Here is a 25,993-nt window from a genome sequence, read left to right as displayed (position 1 = left end):
ACTGGGTGGGTTTATTTAGCTTCATACATTAAAGTGGAATCAGGATTTATTTATTTCCAACAAATGGCAAGTCCTGAAATATTTGAAGAGCCATTCTTTTATTGTTTCAGTTTGGCTTTCTTTTAAAATATCTTAAAATATTTTAAAATATCTTAGTCTACCAAATAAAAAGGTGTGGGTTGTATTTGAGATAGCAAAACTTAAAACTTTGGCAGATAGTCTAGTGAATACAGGGAACTTAGAGTCTAGTGTAAGGGCTGCTCTTAATTAAAATGAACACAGAACTCTCAGTATCTCAGTATAAGAACTGTCTAAACAGTCTCTGAGGTGGCATTGCAAAATGAGGTGAGAAGCAGCCTCTAAAATCTTGCTTTAAGCAGCATTTTCTAGTTTATTAATCTGACACTTTTTTCTGCTGCTCTGCAGCTAACTGCAGCAGCTTTAATCAGAGAGGAAATACTTTGAATGGCTGTGAGCTTGGGCCCATCAAAATTATGGAAGGCATTCCGGATTTAAAAGGACCTTGAGGTGTCAAAGTTCTTACTCCCTATTTACTATGTCTTATGCCGTCAACTCCAATGAATGTAACAAAGGAATTAAAGCACTAATACTGTCTGTCTCCTGCTTTCTATTTCTATCTCTCCTGTTCTGTAGTGTTGTGCCAAAATTGTCTCTGCTCAGTGGAGATGTTGCCTTACTTATGTGCTATTAAGTTTGGTACACTCATATACACAGTATGCTATGGTTAAACACTGATACATTCAGTTTAGAATAACAAGTTCTAATAATACTATTGCTTGAGTCTTTGACTTATTTTTATCTTTAATATAATCTTATTTAATGAATTATAAAATGATAAAGATACTACAAGCAGTCCTTCCCTGGCACCCCACCCTAGACATATGCATGTTTGAACTGTATCCTCATTTTGAACATTTCGCAGCACATTAATAAAGGAAACACCTGAAATTTCAGGACTTCTATGTATCGAAGTAGGAACATGGTGTTGAGTGTCAGAAATACATTATTCTGTTGCTTTGGACTTATTTGTGCCACTGGGTTTTATTCAATCACTCTCATTCTTCTATTACCTTTCAATAGCCTCTTTCTCATCCCTTCTCTTCACCAATGTTATTCACTGTTGAAATATGACAAATGTCAGAGTCAATTACGTTAAAAGATCTCTCTGGTCTGGAGAAGAGGGATGGGTAAGATGTTGCTAGTGTTTGCTTATCCTGAAAACAGCAGAAGCCCTTTTTTATGACTCAGTTAATTTTCCCTTTTTTGTTTTTGTTTTTACTGCACAGAAAGTAAACATCTTTAACATCTCAAATTTCTGCATGGCTAAACATATGATTAAAATTTGGGATACAGGGATCTACCTAAGTATGTACAAAAATGTACAAATTAGACTGTAAGACTTTAGAACGCAAACTATACTTTGCTCAAATACTTTTTACCTGAAATTTTCACTGGACAATTAGAGTCAAATTTGAAGAACAGTGATGGCAAAATTAGCCATGTTAATTATAATCTCCCCTTTCATTTATGCAAATAAGTATTATAATATCTTTATATATTTCATAGATGTAGAAATGGAAGAACAAAGGATTTATATGTATATATGAACATATACTAAATATACATACAATATAAATAAAAGTATTTCCTGTGTTCTAAAACTAAATTCTTAGGATTTTTTTCTATTAATTTTTCTACTTATTCTCACTATAAAATTTCAAGTCTAAGACTGAATTTAAAACTTTTAAAACTGCTATGGCAACTAATACACTAATATATATCACTAATCTACAATCACTTAGTCAGGTTCTTAAATCCCTACACCTGGTTTATGATGTCTGTACCATTATCTCTAATTTAGAGGTAAAAGAAAGTTTTGAGCATTTAAGCCACTTATCCAAGGCAACAATTAGAAAGTAGAACCAAGATTTGAAGGTCAGCTATTGATTCCGTTTAGAATCCATCATTTTGTCCTTCATAACTTAGTGTGAGTGAAAAGTATTAAGTTAATGTTAAAAAAATACATATAAAAATATCCATTAATTCTTTACCTAAGTGATATATTGCACCAACAGCAGATTGAGCTAATTTTATAAAATAAAATAGTCATTTCATAACTTAAGGTTTGGTCAGAAGTGTTAGAAACCCTTCCTGAGTGGACTCGCTGCTTATTTAGATGCTGATTTTCAATGAAATGGGCTTCTTGAAGGCAGAAGTCCTAGTTAATATAAGGGGCCCAGTAGGTGGCACCGAGTATGTCTTCACTGAGGTTTGCAGGAATGTGATAGCAGTAGAGGAAACAATGCCAATGTTCTCTGTAGTAAGCAGACAATAAAAATGTGTCGAAGTTGTATTTTGTCAGCCAGATTTTCTCTATGGGGAGCTGAATGGAAACATATACTCAAGTAGCCGAGGCCATGTTCCACTCTGCTTGAACTGAAAGTAGGCAAAGCCAGTTGGCAGTAAGGAGAAGAATGGATACATGCACAGACAGAGCGGAGATGAAAGCTGTTGAAAGAGATGAATTCCTTGGTGTCTTTCAGGGCTGCACACCCTGTCTCAATTTCACTCCTGTGGTCTGGGAGCATCTGCCTTTATAATGTGCTGAGTCAGTCTGTTACTTCTACATTGTTTCCAGGTTTTTGCTTAATCTAGCTGAGTACAAATACTTCTATTTACTAGTTCAGCTATTTAATATTAAGGTAAAAATATGCACGTGTTATTGGTATGTTTGACTTCAGGGAACATATTTAGCATTGTTCCTGACTATATACTCCATGGGGTTACTGTGAATGATAGTTTAAATGACAGGGTAAAGTAACAAATGTGATACCTGATACATGGCAACTATTAAGCAATTAAAACTTATTTTATGAGACTTATTTTATGGGGGGTGGGGGTAGGCAGGCACTGGGACTCGAACCCAGGTCTCTGGCATGGCAGGCAGGAACTCTGCCACTGAGCCCCCTTTGCAGTGCCCCCCTTATAGTTACTTTTATATTAAATCATAGCACTGTTTATGGAAGACAGAAATTACCTCAATAAATGCTAGTTTGAGGCCAATGAGGTCACTAAAGAAAGTGAGTAAATAAGAAGTAAACATATTAAATACAAGTTCAGTAATTCCTAGGGGTATGTTTTCATGGTTGTGAGGGTTGGGTACTGTGGTTAACAAAACTCACAGATGGCCTTGTAAAGCAGTGTTGTAAGGTGTATTCACAGGTGTACAACTAATAGCTCCAGATATGCATGAGGTAGCATTTCCATGTACAGCATCACATGTGTTTTTTAAATAAGTGTTCTATTTCATACTACTTTGACAAAAGTAGAATTGTGCCCTAGAAAAACTATTAGGTGATTCAAAAACACTCCATCCATGACAGATATGGTAACAAGGTATAGGTGACTAATGATTTTTTTCATAAAATGTAACAATAGAAAACCATATTTCTAAAACAATTGCTGAAAGTTGTTACTTTAAGCATATATTAAATTGATGCAAAGTGTCTTCACCACATACCTAAGATTATATATTCAAATTGATAGTTTGTCTTGGTGACATGGGGAATTTTCTTTTAACAGGGTTACCTTATGTTTTGTGATAAATAACATGTTAAAACTTGTTTAACATATGTTGAGCCTAGCACAAAATCAAGTGAAATGACAAAGAACCCATTGTGTTGAATGGAATATTACAGAACCTTTTATTCAACTGAATAAAATTCATCCCTTTTAAAGGAAGTCTTCAATCATCAAAGCACACCTATTTACAACATGTTTTAATAAGAAAAGTCGCCTTATTTTAAACGGTGATATTGACTACCTAGTTCATTCATGGACTTGTTTTTCTATCACAGGAATAAGGGTTAGTTACTGCTTACACAAGTTTTGAAGCAAAGAAAAGGGAAAACCTGTTCCAACTTTTTTTTTTCTAGCTCCTTATTTTTGGCTGAGTGTCATAGAAATGAATAATTACATTACACAATTCCTTATGCAGACTGATATGAAAAGTCCTTTTAACTTCTGATTACATGGGTAAGAAGTTTTAGGGAACACTGTTTTTGTTCCTTTCCACAACAATGTGCATGCTTTATTTTGGCACAGAATGTCAAGAGATGTCTGGCCAGTAAGGTCCGGCAGGATGACTTGCCTCTCGGGCGGCTGATGTTGTAGCTGCTATTCCAATTGCCAGAAAATGATGTAAATCGTAGGAGATTGGAAAGGTCATCTCTGCAGCAGTCCTACTTATATTAGCTCAATGATCACTAACCTGCAGCTATACAGAGACTCTCAGGCCCAGCACACATTAGTGACCATGCCAGACGAGGCAGTGGGCTGGTGCCTTTATCCTACCTCAATTTTCTGCTGGGGGCTAAAACTAGAGAACTGGGACTGCTAAAAATGATTTGGATTTGCATCTAGTATTTTAAAAATTTTTCCTGATATCATTTATTTGCAAAATAACTATCCATTTTTGTCATTTCAGTATATACGATATACGTATAGCACATAAAAACAGTTAAAAGATAGTTTACTTTAAAATAACTGAAACAATTTTTGATATGGCTGTATATGCATAAATGTAGAATGTAATACAGTTTTAATGGTCTATATATTGCATTATGGCAGAATTTATCAATGTATTTAAATGCAAATGTTTTCCTAAAAACTTTGTGATACATAGAATCATATAGTATTACATATGGAGATTATTCCCGAGTCAAACTGCTTGGGTGCAAACTCCAGTTATCCTTGGGCAAGTTGCTTAACGTCTTAGTAACCTCAGTTTGCACACTTGTAAAATGAGCATAAGATTTAGCTCAGAGGTGCTGAACAGCCAACCAGCTTTGGTACCAGTCTTGACAGGGTCCTCTGGACTCGATCCTGGGCCAGGGGTCAATATTTTAGTGCTAGAATGTACAGAAGTACAGGGAGTTACCTGGGAGGTATGGGAAAGGTGGAAAAGAGTCACAGAAGTGCTGTAAGACTTGAGACTCAGGTGGTAGGGCACTGGAGCAAACTGGTTCATTCTTGGTGTGAGTATTAAAATTCACATACCCAAGATGTTATAGTTTGAGGTGAAAACTTAGTGGCCTTAAGTATATACTGAAAAAATGAAAACAATCTTCCTGCATGTAATAAAGAAGACTCTAGTGATCTACACCATATCTAGACTTCATCTGGTTAATTAGAACAAATTATGACACTGAACAATCCTAAAAATGTGGGTTGGAAACATGACCAATGGATAATAGATTATTATTCCATAAAAGAAGTTGCAATAACTGAAATAAGTTGCATATAAACCAGACCCTCCATGACACTGTCAGGTTTGTGACAATTCTTCAGTCTGACAGTTTGTGAAGTTTAATGCCTGTTTTTTTTGCAGATATTTACACAGAGAACAAAAATAATACAATATAGTATGGGAAAATGTTCTAAAATTGTACTGCCCTATATAACTCCTGTCTTACACATTTACTAAATATTGGAATTTAAGTTCTAAGCGCTCAAAACATACTTGCACAATTAAATCATGAGGCATACTAATACTAAATTTTTGGGTTTAGATATATTTGGGCATTCCTCCAGAAGTATTCCTGTACCTTTCAACTCTTTAATAGAAACTCTAGGAGGAAGGGTAATCAAACTTTATGATAAATTTTATAGATATTAGGGAAGAATCTTAATATTTTAAGTTGTCCTTACTAAAGCAATTATTTACAAGCACTTTAGCAATTTTTTAACCAGAAATACACACTAATACGGAAATGACAATCTCTTCTATGTACGTTCTGTATTCTGAAAACATGAACCAATCTCATTTCCAACAATCTGGTAGCTTAACTTTAAAGCATATGGTGTCCCCTGATTTTCTCTTCTAACTCTCCTAATTATTTTGTGTTGTACCTAATTCCCTACAATAAATATCTGTGTGAAATGCCTAGAGTGGGTTGTTTCTACAATGAACCTTCACTGAATCAGAGGACTTTGTAAATAAATGGCTCTACGCAGGGCAAGACAGTATGTCTATGGCTGTTTAGTCACTAAAGTTGAAAATCAATAATTTTTGCATTATAAATTTAGATTTATCCCTAGAAACCTGCTAATTTTGATTGACTTTTGAGCACTTTTTAGTATTTAAGCTTTGAGTGGAAACTATAACATATAGCTGATATCACATAATGAATGTTTGCTTTAGCTGCATAACAAATTACCACAAATGTGTTAGCTCAAGGAGACACATTCTCACATTTCACAGGTGAAATGTCTACTGATTAGCTGTGCCCTCTAGCTAGGGTCTCATCAGGAGGATATCAAGGTGCTGGTTAGAGATACCATCTCACTTGACTCTTGAGATACCCTATCAGACTCGATGGTTTTTAGGAGAACTCCCTTCACTGTGGTTATAGGGCTTGGGCCCCATTTGTAGTCACTCATAGCCAGAGAACACCTGGTTTCTTGGGGCCACCTACATGGCCTTGTCATGTGGCTTCTTCCACAGGTGATGCAAAATGATTATATACTTCCAGGCCAACAGACTTTCTCATGTCAAGTCTCTGACTTCTCGAAGCTTGCCTGATCAGTCTGAGCTCAACCAGGACAGTCTCCAAATTCAAAGACAAGTGATTAGAGGCATTAATTATGTCTGTAATGGAATTGAATTTCTACTCTGTAATCATGATTGTAATATAATATCCAGGGTCACATACCCTACCCATACTAAAGAGTAGGTGATATAGGATGAGTAGTATACATGAGGGCAGGGATCTTGGGGCCCATTTTAGAATTCTGCTCAATACAATAGAATTTAGGTGAAACAGAAATAGTGACACTTTGACCCTAATTGTTGAAAATTATATCCTCCATCCATGTATTATTAATCACTGGCCACTTAAAGAAACTAGAAAAAGTTCAAATGACCTAACCCACCTGTCTGGTTTATGTCTGTTAATATCGGGAACACTATTGATCTATTCCTATTGAAACTTTTTTGAGGGTCTTCCCCTTTTAGACACAACTTGGAGGTTCTCTCTAGGGTAATAATAACAAATGACCCTTTTAGGCAAATAAGAAAATTGTCTAGTTGGCCAGCCAGTGATATGTATGAATATATTATATATATATTACAAGCAGTTGGAATGCCTGTTTCTGGAGTGGTGTTGATCAGTGAGAGTCAAAAGAGATGTACTGTTCTATCAAGATATTTGTAAAATAAGACTAAGTCCTGTCATTTCATATATTGAAGTATTAATTTGACATATGCAATGTTTTAAATTAAGTATTTATGAGAAGTACAAAATTTCTAGAGAACTTTCAAACCAACTTTCTAGAGAATTTTCAAACAAAACAAATATTTGCTCACTTTTTTATGTTCTATTCTGATGTATTAGAATATTTCCACTCCAGAGTTAGAACAGGTACAGTTTAACATCTGTCAATTAGATAGGCCATTAGACTACTTCTTGAGTTTGATTTTTCTTGTGATTAAAATGTGGTTCTGATGACCTAAAATCAGTGGGTGGTTTTACAGAATAAATGAGGTAATTACGTAGACTTCTCTTCTTCCTTTACCTAATATCATCTGTCATGCTAAATCTGATTAGCCATAATTCAGTCATTTGGGGTATCAACTCTCAGAAAACCTACCATGGCAGACTGTCGCCTCATACCTCCTCAGATGGTATTAGTTCTCACTCCCTTCTTACCGCTCTTCCTCTATTTAGCCCTTACTGCTGTATTTCACCTGTTGCTCTGTCCCTAGCACCTTGAGGAATGGCAGGTCCATTGTGTGAAGTCATTATTTGTTCAATGAATAATAAATGACACTTATGGATTAGTTTTGATAGTTAACTAATGTATTAGTTCTGATAGTTTGATAGTATTAGTTTTGATAGTTTGACAGTATTAGTTTTGATAGTTTGGATTAGTTTTGAGTTGATATGTATTCTTAAAGACAGGGAAACTTGGGCTTGGTCAGTTTAAGTAATTTATCTGAATTTGCCTTTTGAGTGTTAACATTATGGGCCTATGGGCTTTCTATAGTTGTTTACTGGTTTCACTTAATAAAAAAGTTGTGTGTATATATATATATAATATCTATATAAATATATATAAAATGTGTATGGAAAATGTGTGTGTAAAATGTATAATACATAAATTATTAATGTATCATATTCATATATTAAAACACTCAATTATATTTAAAAATTAATGTGAATTTGAGATCTTAGCATAGTACCCAGCATGTAATTGCTTACAAATATTAATATCTTCAAAAATGTCCCTCACAAATTGAGATCCTAAAGTTGACTTTTAAATTATCAAATCCAAGTTAATACCACATTGACAAAAAATATTTAGATATAAATACATTAGTCTATTTAACTAGTAAATAAAGTACATGACAATCTGCAGCTAGTATAGGTGGATATGTTACAGATCTTGGAGGAATTGAACTAGAGCTGAACACTGGAGAATGGAAACTATTAGGGCAACACAAAGGACCCATTTTAGGAAGGCATTCTAAACTGTAAAAAAAACTAAAAATTAATAATTTAAATTGTTCTTAAATTAAAGCTTTTATAGCCTTAAATTAAGGCTACATAAATAAGAAACTACTGCATATTTAAACAAAGCATGTTGTTAAAATTGGTATAATTGCTATTAATCTATTCTGTTACTCTATAGTTTATCTTGGTGATAAACAATTTTGAATGAATCCACAGTGAAGCCAAATCTCTTTCCTAAAGAAATTAAACACTAAATCATGATTACTTGCTCATACTCTTTTGTGAAAATTGTTACTTAAATCTAAAATCTAATCCCTAATACCCCTATAACTCTTCTAATTAATATCAATGCATGTGCAGATTTATCAACATACAGATCAGGTTATTTTTATTTTCAGTTTTTAAGCAGTGTAAACTTTGTGGGAAACATTTCTAAATTTAACTCATGGGAACAATCTTATTCTAGCATCCTCTATGGGAAACTATTGTTAATGTACATAACATGAGAATGGCCTAGTTTCCAGGGGTTTCTGAAAATTCCAGTTAAATATACCTTGGATCTTGGCCTAAAATCCTTGGCAACCTTTATTGCCCACTGCTTGCAGATACACTGTTGTTTGGATGAATGAAATGCTTTTCAGTAGTAATTATTGTGAATTGAACAGATAGTTCCATAAAGAATTGGCTTAAATTTCTATTCTGGTATAGGAAAGACTAAACTGTATCTAAAATGAACAATTTTAACATATAATAAGTTGGTGCTAAAATCTTCACATCCAAAATACCACTTCCATGTCAAGTGATTGCTTGTTTTTACCTTGACTTTTCTTCTGTGAACAAGGAGATGTTTTTGGTTTGGTAATCTCTTACTTGGGTTTATATTCAGTTTGTCCTTGTTGAGCTTGTAAAGGAGAACAGTTGATAGTAAACGATTTGTACGTCACAATTTCTGCAAATGACATGGAACTTGTTCCAAAATAGTGACAATTTTAAAGTATGACTTCTATACTGACAAAGTTTTCAGTTATAGTATATAAAAATAAAAGTTTAAATCCCAACATGAAAGTAACTAAGCATATTCATTTGTATTTGATAACAGAGGTGTCCGTATTAGATTAAAATAAAATTTCCCTTATGTAATTTATATTCTGTACTTAATTTTTTCAAACATTTTCAGGTATTTTTACTTTTCAGTTCTGGGAATAAGTCTGTGTACCACCAAATATTCCACTGTAAAACTTTCTGTTCATGGAAAATGCACAATATGCTCCAGAAGGAATTCTGTTTCCTTGATTGCCTTGTTTGATCTCAAGGTCATTAACTGGGTCAAAGGTCTAAGTATAATTGGTTGCAATTTAGTCAATAGATCTATATTTCATGTACCAAAGATTAGTCTGTTGATGTCAAAGATCACTAAACTCCATCCAGAATTAGTTTGACATGAATCTAGAGATACAGTCAAAGGGCTTAGGAAAGAACGATTTTGTGAAATAGGTCAAAGTTCTGAAATTCCTTAGCTTTAAAAGAAAAAAGCTGTGCATGGTAGAAATGGCATTTTAAGTGCAGCATACTACCAGGCAAATAAGCTAGGAAAGTGCATTTAAGCATTGTTTTAATTATTATGAAGGTTTTAACACAAATTCTGCCAGAACTACCAAATCTTGTCTAGTACATGAATGCCACGTTAAAAAACAAACAAAACCTCATTTGATCAGCTGACATTTTTATAGGTAATAGAGTATACGTAGCATAAATGAAGGGTGCTTTTGCCATACTTCCCAAATATAAAGAAAGGCAACCTAATTGTGGGATTCAGGCCAAGAAACTTACTAAAGTGCCACATGAGCTCTTCATCCCTGGCAGAAGACTTCATCCCCAGTGATGTAGGATTGCGTTTGCAGATGTGTTCTAGAATAAACTGATTGTATATTTATTTGGCCAAACCATGAAAATCCTTGGATTCAGTTGCTAAAAATTGCTGAGAATATTTAGAATCATACCAGATTAGTTTTTCAGAAGCAAGGTTCTTTCAGTGGCATGGGCAGGAGTTTTTATATACCCAAGTTTAAGTTTACTCTCTACATGTCTACAAGTAGCCTGGCAGCTGGGCATCAAATTATGAACTCGATGGCAAGCTATGGGCAAAGACAACTGTTTACTACATGGAACATGGTATGAAGTGACATTGCCCCAGCTAGGCTCTAAGAATTGAATATCAATGTCCTGATTAAATATTACTTAGTGCTCTGTGAAGGAAATAATGCTTTGGTCAAAATAATAGGGGCAAACACTAAACTTCTATGTCCCACCCCCCTGTCTCCCAGCAGGCACAACCCCTCATAGGAGCATATTCAAGATAAAGAGTCCTGGTTAAATAAACATATATAACACTAGTGAGTTTCAAACAGATCAAGTCAAAAGAGTGTGTGAGTGTGTGTTTGTATGCATGTGTTTGTTCAAATCTCTTAATCTAGGATTTCAGAAATGATAGAAAATTCTAGGGAGTAGAACTCTAATATCCCCACTATTCCTTTGGTCTCTATTAACTGTCAAGAGATACATATACAAGTTTATCAACTTATTTAATTTTCTCAACTGTAAACTAGGGTAGTAACAGTACCTATGCAGAGTTATATAGATTGATATTAATTTCTAAAGTAGCTGACTCATGGAAGCACTATATTCATTCTTTTAAAAAAGTTGAAATTATAACTGAGAAGTTAGGATTTAAGGGATGATTACGAGTACTGAATAATTATGTAGATATTCTTCTTTACTTTCTGATATTTTTGAGAAGACAATACCTGAGATCTCTAAACTGTAAACCCACTGTCTGGATCTCTGATAATGATTGTACAGCCTTCATTTTGTGCCCTTGTGATGGTAAAAATCCTTGTGACTCTTCTTCACTTGCATGTACTATACCATTTTTTTTTCAACATTAGAGTTTAGGATCACTAAAGACTGTCCCTAAAGGCTTTAATTAATTAATAAAGGGCCTTGGGTCATCCCAGAATTAACCCACCCCGATTCAAAAGTTATCTTTGATAACCTAAACTGGATCTAACCAAAATGGAACTGCCTTACATGCACAGCAGCTTCGAGTTTAACCTACATGTGACCTCTGACTCCTGATACTAAAAACCAAGCCCATCATAGGATCTGCGTTGCGTCTAGCAATAAACATTCACTCTCTGAAGCCCTGGTGTCTTAGGAATTGTCATTTGAGTACATGGGGCAGAAAACTCGCTGCCTTTGGTAACAAAATGAAGACGGATAGCTTTCCTCAGAAGATTTGGGGGTCACTTTGAAATTAATCTCAATTATATCAGACTTAAATTTCCAGTAAGTTTTAATGTATCTTTAAGAAGGTCAGATATACAGGAGTTAAACTGTCATATTTAACGTCTTTACAACATTACAAAAGTCACTTGTCTTAAGGTAACTCTAACTTGTACCCTGGAAAAATATGGTTAGAGTACAAAATCTAAAGTCTACATGTAACCTGACATCTAGAATAATACATTCAGGAAATATTAATAAATTTCCTATTTATAGTACCCTCTATTTATATGAAAAGTATATAAATAGTATTCCAAAGTAGCTTGTGCTCCCATGAGAATGCAATATCCTAATTTCTTGCTAGCATCTGAGGTAACTGAATATGACTTGAAGTTTAAAGAAAGACTTAGGAACTAAAATATCTTAAAACTCAACTGAGATCAAAAGTAAAAGTGTTTTCCAAATCCATATGAACTAAAAGCCAGGTGATTTCATGCAGCCCAAATTAGGTCCTCTCTCAGGAAATTAATGATTATTAGCAATGTTAATATAGCTGAACGTTAGGTGAAATACAATGAAAATATATTCATATAGTTTATGCTAAAAAATTGATTCTTCCAATCATTTCTGGATGGGTAATAAATTAAGACAAAAGTATAAGACTAGTTTAGAGAATTAACCAGAATTAAAGGAAACATTTCACTTTATCACATTGATTTGGACAGAAGCTTTAGTGTTTTCAATTTCTGAACTATTTTGTGTTTGCCATCCATACAACTTTTCAAATGTTTAAGATAGGGGAATAAAACAATCCCAAGGTGTAAAAACAAAAGTGTCCAAAAGTAAGATGGCATTACATCTTTTTAGTGAAGTGGTTTCGCTTATTGTAGGCTGCTCTTTGCCTATCTCATGTTAACATCCGGGTGACAATGACATTTAAGTGAGATTCCCTGCGCATTCATTACCGTGGATGAATGAAAAGGCTGCATTTGGAAAGGTGAACCTCTTTGCAGCCATGGTAACCGAAAAACAATTTACACATCAAAGAGTGACCTACCCAGAAAGATTGAGATTTTTTCAATAGACCCTTAGGGACTAGGTGATCTAATCCCCTAAATCATACTTGAACTGTAGTCTGATCCTGAAAGTAAGCAAAGTCTGTCTACAAGGATAAGCTAATTACCATTTTTGGCAACCATTAAGAATGGGATATTAATGTTCTATGTAATGATTTACCTTCACATAGATGAAAACAGAGGTTGCTACCTATGTGGTACATAGCAACCTTCTCAATGAAAAAAATGGGTTGATGCTTACAGGATGAAAAAGCTGTCTCTGGTTCTGTTTCCTCACTTCCTCTGTGATAGATGGATATTGGAGCTCTTAATCATGCTACAAATAAGGAATGACCAAAACAAACCAACATCAGAGCTCATTCCCTGGTGATTTACAGAATATAAGTCACTTTTGTTTAAGGTTCTCTTCCCACTTGAATGAAATGTTATAAAACACAAATGATACCTGCCATATTGTTCGGAATAACAAGGTAAAATTGGCCTTTTCCACTGTGTCCAGCAATACTTATCCATCAACGAGACTTTATGGATCAGCATATTTGTGGGTAGTCTTCAATCTCTTACTTTCCTCCTTGCAAATAGTCTCACTCAAAGAAGCAAATTGTATAACAATAGAGGTCCCTCAATTAAAATGCTTTGAGTACGTATAATTTAGATGAAATAAAAATAATTCATATGAAGTTTAACCTTTCCAAGTTTCAGTTTCTTAAAATGAGGACATCTGTCCTACTTGCCTCACAATATCTCTGGGAGGATAAAAGAAGTAATACACGTGAGAGGATTTGACACAGATAACAAGCTCATAGGCCTTTCTCTTGGTTACCTTGCCTCTGTGCCTCTTTTCCTCATTAGCCATAGTTTTGCTGTCAGACGTGTGACACAAAATCCAGGAGTGAACGTATGGAAAGTGTGTTTTAACAAACCATAGAACAGAATAAGGTTGGATTTGAATCTTGGTGTGGACACATTTATTATATTATTTTGGGCAAAGTATTTAAAATATACCTGAACCCTCAATACCTTATTTGTAAAAAGTATTTTGATACAATAAATCAACTCTAATGACTCTGCTAAATTATAATTATAGCTAATTCACATCAATACTACTGGTTTTATACTATATTCCCTATTATGTAGATAAGGGATTTTAGGCCTCCTATCAGGAGGCAAAAAACTAATAAGTGGTAAGTAGAATAGGATTAAAACTACAATCTTACTGAATTGAAAACTTGGTCTTTTCATTCAAAATAACTTGCATTTAATGACTATCTAAAGTCTAATTCAATACTTTCAGTGAAATTCTTAGAATTGTTAAAGATGTTCTAACAATTCTAGAATTCTATGCTTTAAAGGTTTGATTATAATACAAAAGCCTAGGGTTAAGTACTTTACAACCAGTATTTCTTGGATTCTTGTAATATGAAGAGGATTTAGAAATTAAACATTAATAGACTTTTAAATCTTGAGTGTTCATTCTAATTAAAAATAAAATTCAATAAAACATTCTTTAAACAGGTAAAAGTAAGCTACTGATTAACATGTTCTTTAGAAATGTTTTCATGTGTTAAAAGATGACAGCACATTTTGAATTAGCTCTATGTGTGGGTGTGTCTAGAACAAAAACCATAAAGTAAAAATTTTCTACAATAAGTGAATTTAAACATTCCTTATTTAGTGTCTTCAAATTTTGTCCCTATTCCCCAGAGTCATTTCTGTGAGATTTTTTCATTCTTTTCAAATTCTGCTTTTGATGTATGGAAAGAAGACAATCACCTGGAGGGCACTGGGAAGTGGTAGTCTGTGAGAACTATCTCCTAGGAGTAGGATTGTCAGATATCATAATTAATTCAATTAGAAAAATCCAGGACACCCAGTTTAACTAGAACTTCAGATAAGAGACATATACTTGTTTTAGTAAAAGTATATCTATAAACATTGTATAGGGTATACGTATAATAAAATTATTCCTTTTTATCTGAAACACATTTAAGCAATATGTTTTCTCTGTTGCATATGATCACAAATTTAGCATCTTTACAAAAAGCACCCATTTCCCCCCCAAAGTTTCTGTAGGTCAAATGTCCAGCCACTTCTGACTGACCAATGGGTTCTCAGGGTTTCACAAGGCCTCAGCTGGGCTCTGCACACATGTAGAGATTTGACTAAAGAAGGATCAGCTTCCAAATTCCCTCATTGTTGGCAGATTAATTTCCCTGTGGTTGTATAATCCATGGCAGGTTACTTTTTCAAAGCTACTAATGGAGAGAGAATTTCTGTTTGTTTGAGTCTCTGCCTTGAGGGAGGCTTAGTACCTCTTATAAAAGGGTCACATGATTAGATCAGGTCTACCAGGACAATCTCACTTTTGACAAAGTTTACTCATTAGGCACCGTAATTACATGTGCAAAATCTCTTCCCCTTGCTATTAAAAAAAAAAAAAAATCACTGGTAAACAGCACCTTTTTTTTTTTTTTCAGTTGATTAGAAGCAGATCCAGACTCTGCCCATGTCTGGGAAAGAGGATTACACAACGGTGTCTCACCGAGGGTTACGTCAAGGGCATCGCCCACAGTGGGCATCCTGTGACTTATCTGGCACGCATACCCAGAGAGCAGGTGTGTTCTGAGGATACATTTCCATATGTGAACATACTAAACCTAGATAAATTAAGTGATTTCTATGAAAATTAAAATATAAGAATCAAGGAATTTAGAAGGTACATAGAGTAGATAGCCTTCTTTTAGCTGCCTCGATTTTTTTTTTCGAAGGTTTGCCAAAGTATCATAAAATCAACTGTCTGGTTAAAATTGGCATCACATAAAATTAGATTTTGCAATAGTTTTAGAATTACTGTAAAATATTCATTTGTCCATTCAATAAACTTGAGTTACCAGTTTATAGAAGAATTGTTAGGCTCCAGCAAAATAGAAAAGCATGCTATCCCACTCACTATTTAAAAGAACACACAATCTAGAACAAGTACTTATATTCAGACTAGAGTTTACACATTTTAAACAGAAATCCTTTGCTTTGAAGGCTGTTTCACTGAAGTTTTAGTCTGTCCAAAGACTGAGATCTATAGTTAAATTATGGAAATGTCAAGCCATTGTATCACGTATCTTTCTTGGAAACACGTAAGTATGTTGTTATAGAAAGTCTCGGACACATCCTATACAGGGATAAGTGTTCACTGAATCCTGACTTATCCAAAATGAATCTTGTACTATGGAAAGATTTTCAAATAAAAAATAACATCTTGTAGAACCAGAGTTCCATCAAATACCCTTTTGAGTGTGCTGCTACAGAGAGCTGGATTTTGGGAGGAATAAGCCATTGGTGCTTGAGGGCTGCAGAAGTTAGTGTAATAAATCATTTCATCTTTTCTTTTTTCTTTGGCGTCATCATTTAAGTTTTTGCCCAAGACCCAAATCTTTGTCTGTAATGATCCCTTTTCCTGTGTCCCACTTTCTGTTACTTAGAAAGTCCTTTTCATTCTAGTTCAATTGACAATAGATCAAGGGTATCTCATTGACCAATGTAGCTGTCCTGGAAGAAAAACTCTAGGAGTCTGGTTAACAACGGTGACTTCTGGGAGGGCTGTTACAATGTTTTCAGTGACAGAAACGTGTTCTCTGAATCTGTGTGTAGACATCAGGGACAGAAAAGGTTGTTAGCACAGGTGTCTGAAAGGGTTCTTTTTTCCTTTCATTTTACTACCAACATTTCACTGATGTCTGGAAACATCTGATAGCGGTACACCTGGACAGAAAATGAATGAATTCCATTTACATCTTTCAACAGCTAAGGACATTCAGTCTCACTAATTATGTATAATTACAATTCAGTGAATATACTAAACGAACTTACAATTAAATTACTCTGTAATTCATTACTAATCACTGACTCAGCAAAAGAAAATTTTGAGAGGGCTTTCAAAGGATATAGGAGTCAGTATTTTGTTTCTGCTTGTCGGAAGCATAAACTTCTTACCTACGGTGCAATCCATGGAGACTATCTGTGAGAACTGTTGGTGAGTTACCAGCTATGACCAATCCTGTCATTGTGAGGATTTTGCGTGCACAAAGACTGCATGGCATTTTTGCATAAATCAAACTTTCTCTATTCAGTAGCTTACATGCTAGTACAGTTTAGTTATTTTTTTCCTGCTGTCACTTCTCAGCCATCAGCAATGTTTCACAGTGCTTCAACTTGCTGGATAATGGAGTTTTGTGATGTTTCCTCTGTCTGACTTGTTTGTGATCACCCTAATTTAACTTATCAGTCAGTATGTGGTTTGGCCTCCCATCATTCACTCTCTCATACAGACTAGCCCCATAAAGCTGAATTGTAATGAGTGTGACTCCATTGCCACTAGGCTCACAGTGTATCACAACTGAGGAATTGTCTGAATTTGGTTTTAAGTATGAGCTGGGAGCCACAGGACAATATGCTGCTTGTTAGCATGCCAAGGATGTGCTCACTTTCCTCATTAGCTTCACGAGCTCATATCTGAACACATCATTTGATTGGCATTTTGCTGGACTAATACACATCCATGATCAACCTTAACTGATAATTTTCAACTCTGTCTTGACTGAGAATGGATCATCTTGATAATGGGTAATATGTGACCTAGGATCCATTCAAGGCAGTCTGTTAACCTAAACCATTCCCTAACATTGTTCATTTGCTAGTTCACATCAGCACGATTCTTGAGAAAATGTCTCAAGGAGTTTGATATTCACACATGCTGCTGAAAAATAGTTCATAAAGGACTGAAAGCATTTAAACAGTCAGGAGAATAGCAGATTTTACAGTCATTAGTAGTGACTATGCTTGAAATTGAGGTAACCTGAGAAAGAAGTCATCTACTCTGAGAGATAGAAATGAATGCAGATTGTCTAGTTCTGCTGCACAGGCATAACTGGGCACCTCATTGTTTTTTTTCCCAAATGATAACAAAAGGACACGAATGGATCCATCTGTTCTCACATTGTTGATGTTTGATATTGTCAAACTGCTGTGTGTTTTTATATTCAATTTAAGCACTTTAATTTTTTTTAAATCGTTGCTGTTACTTTATAGGATGTCAAGATAAATGTTTATTTTGAAGGAAAAAGTTTGGAAATGCAGAGAGGTTAAATATTTTAATATTTATTTAAAGCTTTACCTACAGATTCATTTTATTTGACATTTTATTTCAGGTATATGCATATATGTAGACATAAGATTATATGGTTAAAATAGAAAAGGATCTGCTTCTATCATTTGTAGAAAAACCTAGTAACATTTGAACACTGGTATCTAATCATATTACCTTCTTAGAATAACATTTTTGGGACCAGAAAACCAATAGCTAAACCTAGAGGTTATTCTGCAGTTCATCCCCTCATTGTACTGTCTTCTTTTCTTAACACACATCTTGATTTTTGTTTGAAAGATACTTAGGACACTACAGATTACCAGTTGGGAAATATATCTTGCCAGTATCTTGACATCCTATGGAAAACCCTGTGCATAGTCAAAATGGCTTATGCCAATTTCACACTCGAAAGCATGTTGACTTCAATATATCAAATGAGAGTTTTTATAAAAGTATAAATATCAGGGTGATGTACCCTTTATCAGACAAAAGACTTGAAAAAAAGTTAGCATTGAAGACCAGCTTCTGCTTTGGCCTATAGGTGAACTCTAAGCATTGAATCTAGCACCAGGTTATCCTGTTCAGTACTTGAATTTGCACCTAATTCCCAAACATAAACAAGTTTTCTCTAATCATTCTCTCAATGATTTTGTCCATGTCTTGCATGACGGTTCCTTAATTTAATTTGAGAAAGCATCACAAACATCACAAAACTCTATTATCTAGCAAGTTGAAGCACTGTGAAAAAATGTTGCTGATGGCTGAGATGTGACAGCAGGGAAAAAAATAAAACTGTACTAGCATCGAAGCTACTGGATAGAGAAAGCTTGATTTTTAAAGCTTTATCTATGCAAAAATGCCATGCAGTCTTTGTGCAGGCAAAATCCTGCACAGTGACAGGATTGGTCATAGCTGATAACTCGCAATATTTATTATTAATTTTAATTTACCCTTGATAGAAAATTAAAAGGTCAGGTTAAATTCACTGTATTAACACATGGTAAGCTAGGATGGGGTAATAAGCAAACCCAACTCTTGATGACAATGAAATAGAAGTTTTTCTGCTTATGTTCATGTGTTGGGGATCCCTGCTATTCTCCAGGGTCTCTTTGGTCCATATGGTAATCAAGTTTCTAGACAGCTGTATTATACCTCAAAGAGGCCTTCATAGTTGCTGCATTAAGGGGAGAGACTGAAGAATGGAATAGGGAATTTACACTGCTTCATTAATGATGTCTTCCAATTATTCCAAGTAAGAACCAAGAGGGTGCAATTTGTGTTCATAATCCATGATCCAACTAAACAGGTCCTCTGCCATTTTCTGTTTATATCAGAGGCTGGACTATTCTACCATATCTTCAAATAACTCTTACTGGTAACATTTATCAGTATCCATGTTAATTTTCTCACATTTACAGGACTTTTTTTTTTTAACTTGATCATTAGCCATGTCCAGTTCTACTTTGAACTATGCAAACTCTATTTTGCCTTACTCTTTTGCATAAGCACATGGGGCTTCATTTGGAAGGATGATTGACTCTATTTTGAGTTTCTAACAGCTAAAGCAGCTGTGGTAAAAAGTGTACATATATAGCAATTGAATGGACCACTAGGCATATTCTGTATAAACGGCTTGAATCACCAAACACGACAAGCTTAGCAAGATATTCAGCAGTAAAAGAAGTTGGTCTTTTGTTCTCCACCATCTTTGGATTTTTATTTACTCTCCTTTACTTTTTATCTCCTTTACCCTTTCACTTTTATCATATACCCTTGTGATGTATATTAGAAGCTAGTTCCAAACAATATAATGCTTTCAATACAACATTTATCAATAATCCAGTTTGAGAAGGTAAAATGACTGAGTGACCATAAACCTAAAAGAGTAGTTCCTCTTTTTACTGATGCCAGTAGTCACGAGTTATCAGTTCTAATCCGTATGTGCTATTTGTGTGATAGGGAGTTTATGTTTATTTTCTTGTCATAGGTTTTCTAAAACAAAGCAATTAGATACCACCATCTGTTTTCCTCAGCTCCAAATTGTATTATCACTTCTGATCTCCAGTATATTTCACATTCTCCATTTATTTTCTGTCGGTTAAATCTTATAACTTCTTGAGAGATGATTCAATGGAACCATGAAATACAGGGGATAAGAACTAAGGTTCCGACTTCAGACTCTGTTTTACTTACCTGGGTAGCTCAAAGCAAATTCCACAATATGACCTAAACAATGGGAAATTATTTGCTGACAGTTTTGAGGCTGTGAGAATGTCCAAATCAAGGTATCATCAAGGTGATGCTGTCTTCTTGAAGACCAGCTGCCAGTGACCCTTGTCTCCTCTGCCACATGACAAGGCACATGAATATCTGCTGGTCTAGCTCTTCTTGTCCAGGTTTCATTGCCTTCAGCTTTGATCTTCTGTGGCTTTTTCTGTCTGTATTCTTGCTTTTCATACAGGGCTCCAGTAATAGGATGAAGACCCATCCTGAATGAAGTGGGTCACACCATTTCTTAATTAACCTCATAAAATAAAGGTCCTATTTACAAAGGGTTTGCACCCATAGGAATGGATTGGATTTAAGAAAATACTTTTTTTCTGAGGTTTATAAAGCTTGAAACCACCACAGAATCCTAGGTTCAAACTCCAAGTTGTTTACTTACATGTGCATCACCTGGCAAGTTAGCTTCTAAGCTTCAGTTTCCTCATCTGAAAAATGTTAGTTTTAGCAACTTCTTCAAAGGTGGCTTAAAGATATAAACACTATGTAAAATGCAGGGTATATAATGGGCACTAATTTCTTTAATAATAACATTGCATCTTTTAAACGGATACATGGAGGCATAGTCTAATGAGTTTTCAATAAGTAGGACAGTTTATAGCATAGGTTTTTGAGGCCTTTAGTGATTTTCTATATTATATCAGACATGTAATGTGACCTATGGTTAGGGCACATCTTTCACTTATGTGATGACCAGCAGAAAAGGTGAACAGGGCTATCATGGAATTGCAATATCAATTACTAGATTGTCACACCTAAGGAAAAAATAAGATATGTTTTAGTATCAGCATTGCAATAGTTCTTTTCCTTTAATCAGGCATCCCTCTTTTGAGGGACTATATGTATACATGCATATATGTATATATACATAATCGAGACAGATACATAAAAGCCCCTAAACAAAAGGATATGTAGCAGGTTTCCTTCCTGAAGCAAATAAACTCAGAAAATATTCAGTTATTATCCTCTAGTACTCATCATTCAACAGAAATAATTATATTCCAAATATGGATTACTCAACTATTTTTCCCTTAATTAAATGCCAGGAAAGAATTACTCAGAATGTGAAGCTTTCTTATAACACATTTCAACTTCCTAAAGTCAGTGGACTATAGACATGTCGTTAACATGAGAACGTTTGATGACTAAATTGTGCATCTACAATAGCAAACTAATCAAATATTTTTACTTTATTTCAATTTTTCTGACATAACATTTGGCTGGAAGAGCAAGTGAGGTTTTTTCTTTCAGGTGTGAAACATGAAGTACAATAAAATTAGGTTTTCATAACTCTTAACATACCAGTTTTAATTTCTAAGAACATACATAGAAATATATTCATATTATGATTTAATGTTAAAAAATACACTAAGTTAAATTTAATATACACTGTACTAAATATATGCCTCATTAGATTATTTTCCAGATAATACATTTAGCACCATTCAGGAAAATCTGCACAATACTATTCCTAAGAAAATATTTTTAAAATTTTGATATTTATCACCCATGAATTCAACTATGCCCTAGAAGATTCCACACGTTGTCAGATTATTTTAATTATCTCTGCTGATTTTAGGGGACTATAAGGAAGGTTTAATTTTCTGAGAACTCATAAGAGCATGTGCTTTGTTCGTTGTCAATTCCCAAAGCACAGCCTACACTGAGCCTTCTGTTTGGGCTTTTCTTCCCTTGGCTCAGTGACAAAATAGAAAAATAAAAGGAAAAAAAAAAAAACAGGCTGACCCTTCGCTTTTCTCAGGCTTTCTCCCTGCTAAGCTAGCATTTGTCCTATTTTCCAAGGACATTTCTGAAGCCATAAAAAAATTGGGGGACAAGGGGGTGGAGTTTAGTATTGTGGAAGAGCTACCCTCTTTCTCTTCAGCTTCTATCTTTCATTTTGTTTAGATCACCTTTGACTCTTCCAATGTAATGCTTTATAATTAATATAAAATATCATAACACCTTATGTTTTGGTGGTAAATGAGGGTAAAGACTTAATAAATCATGTGCTTGTACTTGCATTTGAATTTTATTTTATTCCTTTCCAAATCCAAATTTCCATATTTCCCATATCTAAAGGCTTAAGTACTTTGTTCTTATTTCTCACCTCTGTCAACTTTAAGGACGTTTGGAAGAAGAGGATGTTAATTTTATGCATGATATGGACACTAATTGAAGAGTTCTACTAGAATTATCACTGGGCATATACATAAGATGGTTGCAGGTAGCTAACATAAACTATATGAGCCCAAGAAGAGATTATATAACATTCTTTTTCACTTATTGATCATAGCACTAACAGTGGACAAGGTCTGAATTTAGCCATGTTGAATGGAGAGAGCCCATGCCACGTTGAGTACTCCATCCTGAGCCACTAACCACAAACAACAGATCTGAAGGGGAGCAGAAGAAAATTCTAATGTTTAGAGCTTGGAAAAATCGCTTCCTTCTAAGTTTTTTCCTGAACATATACAAACTACTTCTTGCACTGCAACTTTGCACTGTTTATCTGATGACTTTATCATAAAAATGCTAACAAAACCTTTTTTTCTATAGTTTTAAAAATTTAATATTTTAAATAGTTAAGATAACTGCCTTTATTGGCTTACTAAGTCAAGGTTCTTGAGTAACAGTTCCAGTTCTTTCCTGTGTCAATAACTTAATCATACAAATGTAAAGTTACATTACACTAGTTTATTCTGCTTTTTATACTAGAATTACCTTGGGTAGATGGATGACGCTATGTCAGCAAATACCTACCACTTTGACACAGCAATAAATAGAGCAGGTATATTTAATAATGTAAAAGTAAAGTACTCTTGTAAACTGGAATTTTAAAGAACCACTATGTTTTCTAGAATATCAATACCTCAGTTACTTAACTTTAAAATCATTTGGCAGATATAACTTGAAATAAAGACATGCTTTTTTTATGTCTACAGGTCTCCTAAATTTTCACTTCATATACACTTATATTTTTTTCATTAGTGAAGGCTTAATACCCTTTTAAGCAGCAAAAAATATAATTAAATTTATTTCTGACTATTACAAAATACTTTGATATAAAGAAACTCATCAAAAAGGATAAAAGTCATCTAAGATTTTAATTCTAGGACTTTCTTGAAGTTTATAAAACTTCCAAATCTAAATAGAAAGTCATTCAATAGAATTTTTTGCCTGCTGTGTTGTTAATACCGGCTTTAAGAGATACTTTTTCACTTGCATCCCATGACTTTTCTGTTTTCTATTGAGCCTCAATTGACTGATAATATTAAATTATGCATGGCCAACTGAAAAGGGTCAGTTAAAATTCTGACATTCAGTTACCATCTGTATGCTAACATGTCTTGCATCGTTTTCACATTGTGTTATAAATGGTAAGACTGTCTTCGCATAATGTTGATGCTTCCATTAATTCTAGTGATAGCCATATTCTGAGAATGTCACTTCAGAAAATGGTAAAAATTTTGAAAATACAAACTTCCGATAGGCTGTGACTTAATTTATAACATAGCACATGAAAATTATTTCAGGTACCTGTTCATCTAGGGCTTTTTCAATCACATGTCACTGAGATCTAATTCATATTACAACACAACTTCCTTCAGAAAAGCAATTAGTTGGCTACTGATATGTATATAGTTCTAAAATGTAAAAATAAAACCAAACAAATTAACGATGGCTCTTCATTAATCTAAAAGATATGAAATTCTATCTTCAAAATTGAAGAGGTCCTGAAGAATAAAGTCGAATATAGTTAATACAGCAATGCTTTAGAAAATAACTTAGTTATGGGAGAAAAGTGTGTATGTACATAAAATTGAAGCATCTATAGCATCCTTTTAGATTGTGAGATAGTATAGACCTAAATCTTGGATACATGGTTTTACAGCTATACCCCAAGTGTTTTTTCCGAGTTTCTGGAATTTAAACTTAATTTCTCTGATCTTTGTCTGGAATGGCTATCATTTCCATAAAAGTGAAATACTTTAAATCATTTTAGCATGCTCATATTACCTGAAATATTTAGTTCAGGTAATATGTTCAGAGGAATTATCGATGCTTTGCTTTGCAACCATACCTGTACAACTACTTCATATAAAAGCAATAAAAACTAATAACCTATAAAAACTGATATGCAGTCCACAAAGGAGCACTTTCCATAGCTTAAAGGTAACTTTTAGAAACTTAATTTGCTATTGCTACTAAGCCCAAAGTTCTCCCTTAACCTCATTGGTATAGGCAAAAACATATACCTAGAATTATTACCAAAAAATGGTTCCTACTGTTAAAATGTTTACAGAGAAGAAACCACAATTGCAATGAGCTCATTTTCTTGGCAATAGTGACTATCTGGAACCAAGATTAAATGAAGTCTGTTTCACTCCCTCCATCCCTTTTCCTGAAAGTAAATGGACACTGTACTATCCTTAAATTGTAACAAAATCAAAGATTATACATGCATTTTTAAACTTGATATTTTGAATACAGACATCATTCTTTGATTTAACAAAGGTTTAACAAAAAGTTATGGCTTTTCAAACTTACCACGATATTGTTAACATTAGAGGAAGAGAGAAAACAAATGGTATAGGAGACAATTTAATTCGATATTCCTTTTAAAAAAAAAACAATTTTTCTTTCTTGTTTGGGAATGGGTTATAAAGCCCTACCTATTCTTACTACTTTTTATTAACCATTATTTATCATTTTAAGACACTATCACTTTGTTACTGCCTCTGTTTACTTCCCTCTACAAAACCCAACCTTCATCTCTACTCGCAATTACAGCCACGACTGTCACAGCAAGCTTTCTTCCATCAGTTTTACTACATTCACCCTCTGTTTTTGTCTTTGCTTGTTTTTCTGGGAATCAAGTTCTGTTTGTCTTAGAACTGAGGAAAACTTGTATGTTTTCTTATGACTATTTGATCAGCGTGACAATGTACCTTGTGAGCTGATGTGAATTTTACACACACATATACACACTCACACACCTAATATATCCAGCCCTTCGTATCACTGCAAAGAAATATCCATGCTGCAAAACCCGCAAGTATGTCATGTTATAAATCATTTACATATGATGCTAATTTTCAAATAGCCAGCTTCCCTCACCAAATATGCTTATTATGCCTGTCCTTCTAAATTTTTTTCTTAAAAGTATTATAGGTAAAGTGCTAGAAAAAAAATTGAGTATTAATCAGGAGAAACTGACCCTTTAAAATTAGGAGAACAATGACTTTTATGACTTTGGATTTCTCAACAGAAATTTTGGCAGCCAGAGTACATGGAACAAAACTTTTAATGTCCTTAAGGATAAAAGCTTACTGTCAATCTAGAGTTCTATATCCAATGAACATATTCTCAAAAGATAAGGCTCTTGAAGCTAAACTAAACTATTAGGCTAATAGTCTAATATTTATTTAATATTAAATAAAGCTAAACTATTTAGACAAACTAAAATAATCTATTACTCCAGACCTACACTACAAAATATGCTAAAGAACGTGTTTCAAGCTGAAGAAAGAATGAAAGAAAACTCAGATTTCTGGATGGATTGTGAGGTGATGGTCATAAATATCTAGTTAAGAGACTACTTTATTTAATTTAAATTTCTTTAAGTACATATGACTGAAGAATTATGACTTTTTGTGTAGATCTTAAATAAG

At 34.1% G+C, this 25,993-nt stretch overlaps 1 long non-coding RNA gene across 1 annotated transcript in view; it reads right to left on the bottom strand.

Annotated features, from left to right (window-relative positions):
• Positions 1-14,141, bottom strand: part of LOC143679451 (uncharacterized) — a 36,083-nt gene extending 21,942 nt beyond the window's left edge. The window contains exons 1-2 of the long non-coding RNA XR_013173780.1: positions 14,110-14,141; positions 13,134-13,208 (exon numbers count right to left, since the gene is read on the bottom strand). This is a non-coding gene — a long non-coding RNA (uncharacterized LOC143679451). The remainder of the gene's footprint in view (positions 1-13,133; positions 13,209-14,109) is intronic.
• Positions 14,142-25,993: the final 11,852 nt, after the last annotated feature.

Source organism: Tamandua tetradactyla, chromosome 4, assembly GCF_023851605.1.
Source record: "Tamandua tetradactyla isolate mTamTet1 chromosome 4, mTamTet1.pri, whole genome shotgun sequence".
Lineage (NCBI taxonomy): Eukaryota > Metazoa > Chordata > Mammalia > Pilosa > Myrmecophagidae > Tamandua > Tamandua tetradactyla.
Note: the sequence above shows the minus strand (reverse complement) of the source record. Positions and strands in the feature narration are given on the sequence as shown.